The sequence below is a fragment of the Rhinoderma darwinii genome, chromosome 2 (assembly GCF_050947455.1).
Source record: "Rhinoderma darwinii isolate aRhiDar2 chromosome 2, aRhiDar2.hap1, whole genome shotgun sequence".
Classification (NCBI taxonomy): Eukaryota; Metazoa; Chordata; class Amphibia; order Anura; family Rhinodermatidae; genus Rhinoderma; species Rhinoderma darwinii.
This window is the reverse complement of record NC_134688.1, coordinates 77,721,028-77,731,284: the sequence shown is the minus strand read 5'-3', so window position 1 is coordinate 77,731,284 and position 10,257 is coordinate 77,721,028. Positions and strand designations below refer to the sequence as shown.

Below are 10,257 nucleotides of genomic sequence, written 5' to 3'. Positions count from 1 at the left end.
GCCGTCAAAAAATAGGACATGCTCTATCTTCGCCCGGGTACCCGGCTCCCATAGAAGTCTATGGGGCCAGGTAATACATGGCCATCACCGGGATGTGTCTCGAGTGATGGCCGGGTTTTCCGGAGCCTGCGCTCTATCTCCTCCTCCTCACAGCGCAGAGTGCATGTGAGGAGGAGGAGTTGATGCCATTCTGACGAATGGCATCGCTGTACACTGTGTGGCAGGGCCGGGGTGTACAGCAGGTGGTGGGAGCGCTGCGCTGACTCCCTTCCCCTGCTTGAAAAGCACCCTGGCCCGGCGACACCTTCAATGGCGCCGCTAGCAGCTGCAGCTGCTGCGGCTGCTACTACTGCAGCGACGCCACTATAGCAGAGCAGGGAGGTATCTCCCCGCTCTGCTAGTCGCACTTTAGCTCCTTGAAGGAGCGGAATCCCCGTGTTTTCGGGGATTCCGCTCCTGGACAGAGCGCTTGATGTCTCTGTCCATATCTGGGCAGTGACATCAGGGGAAACTCCTGAAGTGGAATCCCCGAACACATGGGGATTCCCCTTCAGGAGTTGCCGCTGATGTCACTGTCCGGATCTGCCCGGCCCGGCACGGATGCAAAACATAATGCAAACCGGCCGGGCAAAATGGGCGATTTTACCGGCCGACACTCGGGCTCGGGAACGACCCGGTCGTGTGAATCCCGCCTTAGTAATTCGCCATCCTGCTTGATAATTCACAATGTAATTTCATACAGAGAATATAAGCAAATAAATCATCCTTCACACTACAAACATGTTTCTGTATTTTGCCTCAGACACTAAGTGCTTCTTGAGATAATTTATTATAAGTATTTAATGACTATATTTTATTATAAAACCAATGGCTGTCATTAGAGAGCGAGTCCTGTGTGTTGGTGTATGTGCTGCTCCTGCGCTCCACCATGCAGCCAGCACCCGCCGCACACTCAGGATCGCAGCTCCCTGGTCTCCTAGCAACCAAAACTGCCGTCAAAAGGTCATTAGGCTGAAAAGAAGGCGGAGTGAAGCTAAGCCACACCCAGTCTATGGTGTGCTGGGTTGAGTCAGTACGTAGCGTCAGGGGGAACCTCTGCGTCTTGCGCAGTGACGTCATGGGATCTCCTAGTAACTGAGAAGTGCGCTGTGTGTTGTGCCTGGGTCTCTGCGCCTCATCTCTCAGGAGCTGCAGTCTCTCCGCCTTCCCTGTCTCTTCATGACCCGCAGTGGATGTGTGCGACGCTGTCCTCGGTGACTCAGCTCTGCTGCTTTTAGACTTCTGGCCCGGAGCTTTCACAGGGGGAACCAGGGATGGAGCTGCGGGAGAGCTGGGAGTAGTGGCTGGAGGTGCGGGAGCTGATAGCATTGCGCAGGTTACAGCCGGTGAGTGGGACTTGTGTCTGCACTTGTTGATGCCTTGTATCTCTACACTGACGGCTCGTTACACTTTCTTTCTTCACTGTTTGTGTGCTACAGCCGAAGTAAAACCGGTTTAGTGGTGTGTACGGTGTTACTGTACTGGTGCAGCAGCATACAGTGTAATATTGGACTGGTACAGTGGTGTGTTGTACTGGTATGGTGTGTTACTTTACTGGTGCAGCAGCATACAGTGTAATATTATTGGACTGGTACAGTGGTGTATGGTGTGTACAGTGTTACTTTACTGGTGCAGCAGCATACAGTGTAATATTATTGGACTGGTATGGTGTGTTATTGTTCTGGTATAGTGGTACATGGCGTGTTACTGTACTGGTGCAGAAGAATACAGTGTGATATTATTGGCCTAGTATAGTGATGTATCGTGTGTTATTGTACTGGTATAGTGGTGTATTGTGCGTTACCGTACTGGTGCAGCAGCATACAGTGTAATGTTGTTGGACTGGTACAGTGGTTTTTGTTGTGTTACTGTACTGGTGCAGTAGCATGCAGTGTAATATTATTGGGATGGTACAGTGGTGTATGGTGTGTTATTGTACCGTGCAGCAGCATACACTGTATTATTGTTGTACTGGTACACTGTGTATTATTGTACTGGTGCAGCAGCATACAGTGTATTAGTGTACTGGTATAGGGGTATATGATATAGTACTGGTGCAGCAGCATACAGTGAATTATTGCAATGATACAGCAGCATACAGTGTATTGTACTGGTACAGTGGTATATGGTGTGTTATTGTACTTGTGCAGCAGCATACAGTATATTGTTGTACTGGTACAGTGGTATAAGGTGTGTTATTGTGCTCGTGCAGCAGCATACAGTGCATTATTGTACTGCTACACTGTTGTATGGTGTGTTATTGTACTGTTGCAGTGGCATGTGGAATATTGTACAGCAGCAGTGGCATACGGGGGTATTCTTGTAATGTGCGGTGTATAATATAGACCTGCGCTCATTGCTCTACAGTACAGGGAAGTTCCTGTTTTCCACATGACGTGGCGACTTCTGTTGTTTGATCTGTCAATAGCGCAGAGTAAAGTCCACGGACTGTCATTTGTGGTGTTTTCATCCGCAATTTGTTAGCTATCGGCTCTGTACAATGAGGAAGGGACAGGCTACAATCACAAGTGGGGTTTTCCAGCAGGTTGTAAAGAATTTCTATGTCGCATTTACTGTAGTTTATAAATCACTAGTTAGAGCGATAGAAAACATTTGTTAGGCCCCATGCACATGAACGTGCTTTTGTGGCCGCAATTCCCCCGAAAATCCACGGGAGAATTGCGGCCCTATTAATTTATATGGGGCCATGCACACGACCGTGATTTCCATGGACCGCAGAAAGAACGGGCATGCCTTATTACGGCCAGGCTCCAGCGGCCATGTGCACGGCCCACGATTTGCGGGCGGCTCGCGGATGACACCCCGTGGCGGCAGACCCGAAAATCATGGCCGTGCACATGGCTACGGTCGTGTGCATGAGGCCTTCGTGTTTATTTTCCGCATCCAGTGGTATTGACATTTTTCATTTACATTTCTGCTGCCATTTTTGCAAAAGCGATCCGCTGCCACATAAATTTGACAACCAGGCACTCGAGTGTTAATGGCGCATACGGGGAAGGTGACAATTGTCCATCACCTCGAAGATCGCAAAAGTGGCATCCAGTGTTTCAGTGGATTCTGCTGTTGCTTTTGTGAAAAATGAGAACTGCCATGAAAAAGACCAAGTGTAAACTAAGGGCTCGTCCACACATAACAGAATTGCTGCAGAAAACTTCTGCAGCATTACCGTTGAAGGTAGCGGACATTCTGCTGCGGAAAAACCGCTCCATTTCCTGCATATTTTGCTGCGTTTTTCTCAATGTCGGGAGATGGTGACATCTCCTCTAAAAAAAGGAACAATTCAGTCCACTGTGTTAGACTTACCGTATATGTTTTTTTTGGGGGGTGATGCTTTCGGGGCACCAGTTAATTCCCGTTTCATCAATAAGACTGGTCCGGAGTGTAACTTTTTTTGTGTTTTAGTGGTAATTGTTGCGTTGACAGAATTTTCCAGTCTTTTTGACGGTCTTCTATTTTGCCTCCACTTGTTCCTTTGTGGATTGGGATTTCTTTGTGTCTGTTTTCTCTTGTTCTTCAGGTGGGGAGGGAAGGAGCCCCCACACCATTACCAGGGAGTCATTCCAATATGGCGTCTCAGACGTGGGAAATGACTTGTTGTAATCTATTTTTCATGAATAAACATTTTTATGATCGGTATTTTCCCCACTAACCGTCGGTTTAGTTGGTATTGGAGCCGTGTGCTTATCATTCATGGTTAAAATGACCAGAGACTAAAAAAAGAAACAACTAAAATTCGTAATAAGTACAAATCTATACATCTAGGAGAAAAAACAAACAGAAAAAAAAGCCTGAAGTCTCCGCTGTCTCTGATATGATACATTGCAGGATATACTTTACATTATTCCTTATAGTACACACCTCAGCTACTGCAGAACCTCTTGAAGAGGATGGGGAGCTTCATGTTAAAGGGAATGTGTCGCTAGAATTTTTAAAATTTTTTTTAGTTAGGCAATTAGTATTTGAGTGATTACACTGTTTTAATTTTTTACATTTTTTCACAAGTCAGGACATATTATAAATTGGATTCTAATTTGTAACATTTCCATGTGCTGGGCACAAGAGGGAGCAGTTCCCAAAATTGCAGCATGGTCACTGTGGTAAAGCAATCTCATTGATTTATGCTGCAAATTTGGGGTGGACACACTCTCCTCTAGTGTCCTCACACAATCCCCCCTCCCTTCTTCTGGCTAGTGCCAGGAGAAGGAGGGGTTTGAATGTCTTCAAACCTCCTACACTGTGTGCCGCCATTTTCTGAGCAACTGCACATTGTAGGAGGATTAGATACAGGGCTCAGCAGACAATATCACACGAACATAATACACACATCACATACACAAACATAAATTACCTGCCTCCGCTCCTATTCCTTTCGCCTTCGCTTCCTTGAACATATGGCCGGAAGTCGTCATCTTACTGTCTGGCAGCAGCTTCCGGTCCACATGAAAATGGTGCCGGATTTCACTCTGCGTACGAGCTTCGTTTTGGACTGTGTGGGAGCGGCGCATGCGCCGTTCCCACACAAACGGTGTACGCTTCAGAGAATGGAACGGCTCTAGTTCACATTCTCTATGGGCATGTATGTGCCGTATTCCATCTCTGAGCGGTTCTGAGGTTGTTTTCTCGTGACACATTGGACTTTATGTTACTGCCAATATTTGCTCGATATGTTCAGTATTTAATTGTGAAAATTTAATGTATCTGCTTGTAAGACAGGCAGTTATACCACACAAAATTGTTGCTACTTAACTTCCCTCCCCATATGTTTACTTTAGATTGGCATCGTTTTTTGAACATCCTTTTATTTTTCTAGGACGTTACAAGGCTTAGAACTTTAGCAGCAATTTCTCACATTTTAAAGAAAATTTCAAAAGGCTATTTTTACAGGGGGCAGTTCAGTTATGAAGTGGCTTTTAGGGCCTTATATATTAGAAACCCCCAATAATTCACCCCATTTTATAAACTGCACCCCTCAAAGTATTGAAAACAGCATTTAGAAAGTTACTTAACCCTTTAGACGTTTCACAGGAATTAAAGCAATGTGGAGGTGACATTTACAAATTATTATTTTTTTTTTGCAGAAATTCATTTTTAATCCATTTTTTTTTTTTTTGTAACACAAAGTTTTACCAGAAAAATTCAACTCAATATTTATTTCCCTGATTCTGCAGTTTTTAGAAATATCCCACATGTGGCCCTAGTGCGCTACTGGACTGAAATACCAGCCTCAGAAGCAAAGGAGCACCTAGTGGATTTTGGGACCTTATTTTTATTACAATGTATTTTAGACACCATGTCGGGTTTGAAGGGCTCTTGCGGTGCTAAAACAGTGGAAATCTCCCAAAAGTGACCCCATTTTGGAAACTACACACCTCAAGGAAATGATCTAGGGGTGTAGTGAGCATTTTGACCGCACAGGTTTTTTACAGAAATTATTGGAAGTAGGGTGTGAAAATGAATATCTACATTTTTAATAAAATGTAGGTTTAGGGATTTATTTATTTATTTTCCTCATTTTCTCATATTTTTTTTTTTTTGTTTTTTTTACACTTACACTTCTTTTTTTTTTTTTTTATACTTTTTTTACACTTTTTTTCAAGTCCCACTGGGGGACCTGAAGGTACAACTGTCTGATGTTTTTTTCTAATACATTGCACTACCTACGTAGTGCAATGTATTAGATCTGTCAGTTATTCACTGACAGCAAGCCGATTAGGCTTCGCCTCCCGGCGGGGCCTAATCGGCTTCTGTAATGACAGAGCAGGAGGCCATTGTGTCTCCTGTTGCCATAGCAGCAGTCGTCAGTTTTGATTGCCTGTCAGGGCTGGCGATCTGCTAGCAACCGCTAAGATGTAGCGATCGCTTTCGATTGCTGCATCGAAGGGGTTAATGGCAAGGATCGGAGCTAGCTCCGGTCCCTGCCGCTACAGGTGGATGTCAGCTGTAACATACAGCTGACTTCCACCGCTGATGACGCTGGATTATCTCCTGAGCCGGCGCCATCTTACCGGCGGCTACAGAAGCCGATCAGGCCGTCTATGGGGCTGTGCAGACAGTCCGTGATTTTTGCGCAGCGTGAGTCCGCTGCGTAAAACTCACGACATATCCTATATTTGTGCGTTTTTCGCGCATCACGCACCCATTGAAGTCAATGTGTGCGTGAAAATCACGCTCAGCACACGAAAGCACTTCCCTAGGATGCGCGTGATTCGCGCAACCGCAGTCAAAAGTATGATTGAATACAGAAAAGCACCACGTGCTTTTCTGTTTACAAACATCCAAACAGAGTGTCATAATGATGGATGCTGCGCGAAAATCACGCAGCCGCGCATCATATGGTGATGACACACAGAGCTGTTAAGTGCCTTTTGCGCGCGCAAAACGCCACTTTTTTTGCGCGCACACGCTCGTGTAAATCCGCCCTAAGAGATATGCAGCGCCTGTGTAGTACCGCTTATCCCTGTATAATAAGCTTGTTCTGACATCACAACGTATATCATCTACATCCACATGAATGAGAAGCTCCACTGATGTGGATTGTAGAATAGTTACATGAAGTTGGCGTTATGTCCGTGTCGTTCTATACGTGGCGGTGTGGACTCTGCAGGTTCTCAATTGTTGAATACCATAAATGTGGTGAATACCAGAGACTTGGGATTTTTCTTCAGCAATTTACAGCAGAACATTTAAGGTATGTTCACACGCATTGGTTTCAGACGTAATTCGGGCGTTTTACGCCTGAAAAAGCGCCCCTAATACGCCTACAAACATCTGCCCATTGCTTTCAATGGGAATTACGATGTTCTGTTCCCACGAGCCTTTATTTTACGCGTCGCTGTCAAAATACGGCCTGTAAAATGACGGCTCGTCAAAAGAAGTGCATAACACTTCTTGGGACGTTTTTGGAGGCGTTTTTCATTGACTCCATTGAAAAACAACTCCGAAAACGGCTGTAAAAAACGCAGTGAAAAACGCGAGTTGTTAAAAAAAAAAAAAGTCTGAAAATCTGAAGCTGTTTTCGCCTGAAAACAGCTCCGTATTTTCAGACGTTTTTGCTGACTGCGTGTGAACATACCCAAAGGCTGTGTTCACACAGAGTTTTTTGCAGGAGCAAAATTCCTCCTGCAAAAACTGCTCCAGTAGGTTTTTGCACAGTGTTTTGACAAAAACTCGTCAAAACACTCGTCCAGGTTTTTTTTTTCCTCTTTCTGACTGATTGAACTGGGGTTTTGGAGGCGGAAACCGCCTCAAGATGGGTCATGACGCTTTTTTTACTGCGGCGCGTTTTTTTTACTCGCGGTAAAAAAACTCGTCCAACTCCCATTAAAATCAATGGGAGGCATTTTCAGGCGGTTTTTGAGGTTTTTTTTTTGGCGCGGTTTCCGCGTCAAAAAACTCTGTGTGAACATACCCTTACAGTAACTTCCATAGTGTCCTTGGCATTTGGTCTCCCCTCTTTGTTGTGACTGTATGGGAATCGCGGCTGGCTGATTTTTGCCTATTCGTGATAAGACCTCATTCACACAGCTGTATTACACATCCATATTACGGCTTTTATAACCTGCTATGAGCCAATATTGTATATGGAAATATAGTATTCCTTCTATTCTATATCGTGGCAAAAAGAGGTTTGCTGTCAGGAATTCTGTATGAATCCGTGAGAAAAAAACCATGGCGTGTAACGGGCATCACAGCGCTGTTCCCCTCTAGAAGCATTGCTCATGGAGGCACCATACGGTGTCACTCGGAGTGGCAACAGGTCTGTAATACTCCGCATGAGCCCTATCAACTTTTAAGATGTGGGATTACACATACATATTTGTATACGCAGTGTATGTGTACGCTCTTCAAGTCAAGAATTCAAGTTTGAATCACAAAAAAGTGTCTAAAGCTGGCCGTACGCATGAGATAAAAATCTGCCGAAATGACCGTTTCGGCCGGCAGACCGCTATCTCCCAAAAATGCGATCTGTCGGGTTGGAAATTTTCTGCCGTTGTCGGCTGAAACTACTTGTGCATGGCATGATCGGCCTATTACGATCGTTCAATAGCCACTTTGTACAAGCGCGTTGCAATTTTTATTTATTTATTTTCTTTTTTTATTATTATTTTTATTATGTACGTTATCTGGCAGTTTAGTCTGACTTGTTGTTGGTCCCAGGAACGATCCAACAGACGAGTGATCAGTAGCGTTCTGGCCAATTATAATTGTATGTGTATGGCCAGTAAGTACAACTATGGCTAGGTAGTCTGTAAAACGATATTCTTATGTAAACACACACTGTATATACCAAGTAAGTATACAGAATGCGACATCACAAATATTAGTTGTGATTTCTAATGCTTTAGGGCATGTTCACACACAAACTCAAAAACGTCTGAAAATACGGAGCTGATTTCTGAGAAACCGCCTCTGATTTTCAGGCGTTTTTGAAGCTCAAAATGAAGCTTCTTTTAATTTGGAGCTTCTTTTGAGGCGCTTTTCATAGTGTTCAATGGAAAATCAGCTCCAAAAAACGCATCAAGAAGTAACATGCTACTTCTTTTTACGGAGCGCCTTTTTACGCTCCGTTTTTTAAAACAGAGGCGTAAAAAGACACCCTGTATGAACTAAATGCTGTTTTTCCAAATGACTTCAATGGGCAGATGTTTGTAGGCGTTCAGCTTCCGTTTTTTCAATCGTTTTTCGAGGTGTAAACGCCCCAAAATACACCTGAAACCACTGCGTGTGAACATACCCTTATAAATCACGGCACTTTTTTTTTTTTTTTTTTTTTTTTAGGTCAAAGGGTTATTCCCATTTTAGAAATATATGGGATATCCACCGCATACAACATAAATACCGATAGTTGGGGGTCCTAAATCTGAAACCCTCATCTATTGGAATCTATTCGAAACTGCCGCTTTTACCATTGAAATGAATGGAGAGGGGCTGTCCTAGGACGCGGCTCTCTACATCGCAATGTATGGGAAGGTTGTAAAGAACCAAATGTTACTTGCTCTTCTTTTTCAGTAACTCCTATAGCTGTAAAACCCCCATTCTTCCAATAGTTAAAGGTCTCAAAGGTGGTTCCCACGCCTTTAAGGACTTTGAAGGTATGTTCACACGGAGTGTTTTCAGGCATATTTCGGGGCGTTTACGCCTGAAAAAACAGAAGCAGAACGCCTCCAAACATCTGCCCATTGATTTCAATGGGAAATACGGCGTTCTGTTCCGACGGGGCGTTTTTTTATGCCTCGTTTTCCAAAAACGGCTCGTAAAAAGAATTGACTCTATAGAAAAACAGCTCCAAAAATAGACGTGAAAAACGCGAGTTTGATTAAAAAAACGCCTGAAAGTCAGGAGCTGTTTTCCCTTGAAAACCGCTCCGTATTTTCAGACGTTTTTGGTTTTCCGTGTGCACATACCCTAAGACCCAGTTGGGTACCACTGTAAGGGCTTGTCCACATGTAGCCGAATTGCAGCGTATTTTCCGTCCGGGATTGCAGATGGAAAATACGCAGCAGAATACAGTAGCAGCAAAGTGGCTGAGGTTTAAAAAATCTCATCCACACGCTGCGTAAATATTCAGAGCAGAAATTAACCTGCGGTGCCTATTTTTCAGACCGCAGCATGTCAACTCCTGCTGCGGAATGTGGACTGAATTGCTGCATTTTTCAGAGAAGACGTCACCATCTCCCAGCATTGTGAAAAATGCTACAAAATACGCACCATTTTCTGCAGTAAAAAAAACGCAGGAAATGGTGCGTTTTTGCTACTTTCAATAAATTTTCTGCAGCAATTCCGTTACATGTGGATGAGCCCTTGTGTATATGGTAGTGGACATCATGTCTTTTTGTTGTTTTCTATACAGTATACTGTGGCCTGCCCTTTCTGTGGTCTGGCCTCCTTGAGGAATACAATGTGGTGAAAAAACCCAATGTAAAATGAAGACAAAAGCTTTTACATGTGGTAACTTATTTACGGTTTTCATTTCCTAGAAACCCATCTCTGTAAAAAAAAAAAAAAAAACAACAAGCTTTTGTTAACCATTAACGCCGAAGGACGGATATATTCGTCCTGTGATGGCGCGGGTACTGTCACTGTACCCACGCGATCAGCGGCAGGAGCACGGCTGTTATACACAGCCTGGCTCCTGCTGCAACTGCCGGAATCGAAGCGCGCTCCGATTCCGGCAGTTTAACCCATTAAATGCCGCTG

The 10,257-nt window shown here is 44.2% G+C and overlaps 1 protein-coding gene across 1 annotated transcript in view; it reads left to right on the top strand.

The window, feature by feature from the left end:
• The first annotated feature begins 1,088 nt into the window (after positions 1-1,088).
• The window catches only part of FNDC3A (fibronectin type III domain containing 3A), a 210,462-nt gene continuing 201,293 nt past the window's right edge, over positions 1,089-10,257 (top strand). The window contains exon 1 of the mRNA XM_075851793.1: positions 1,089-1,385. The gene's annotated coding sequence lies outside the window, so the exon portion shown is untranslated. The remainder of the gene's footprint in view (positions 1,386-10,257) is intronic.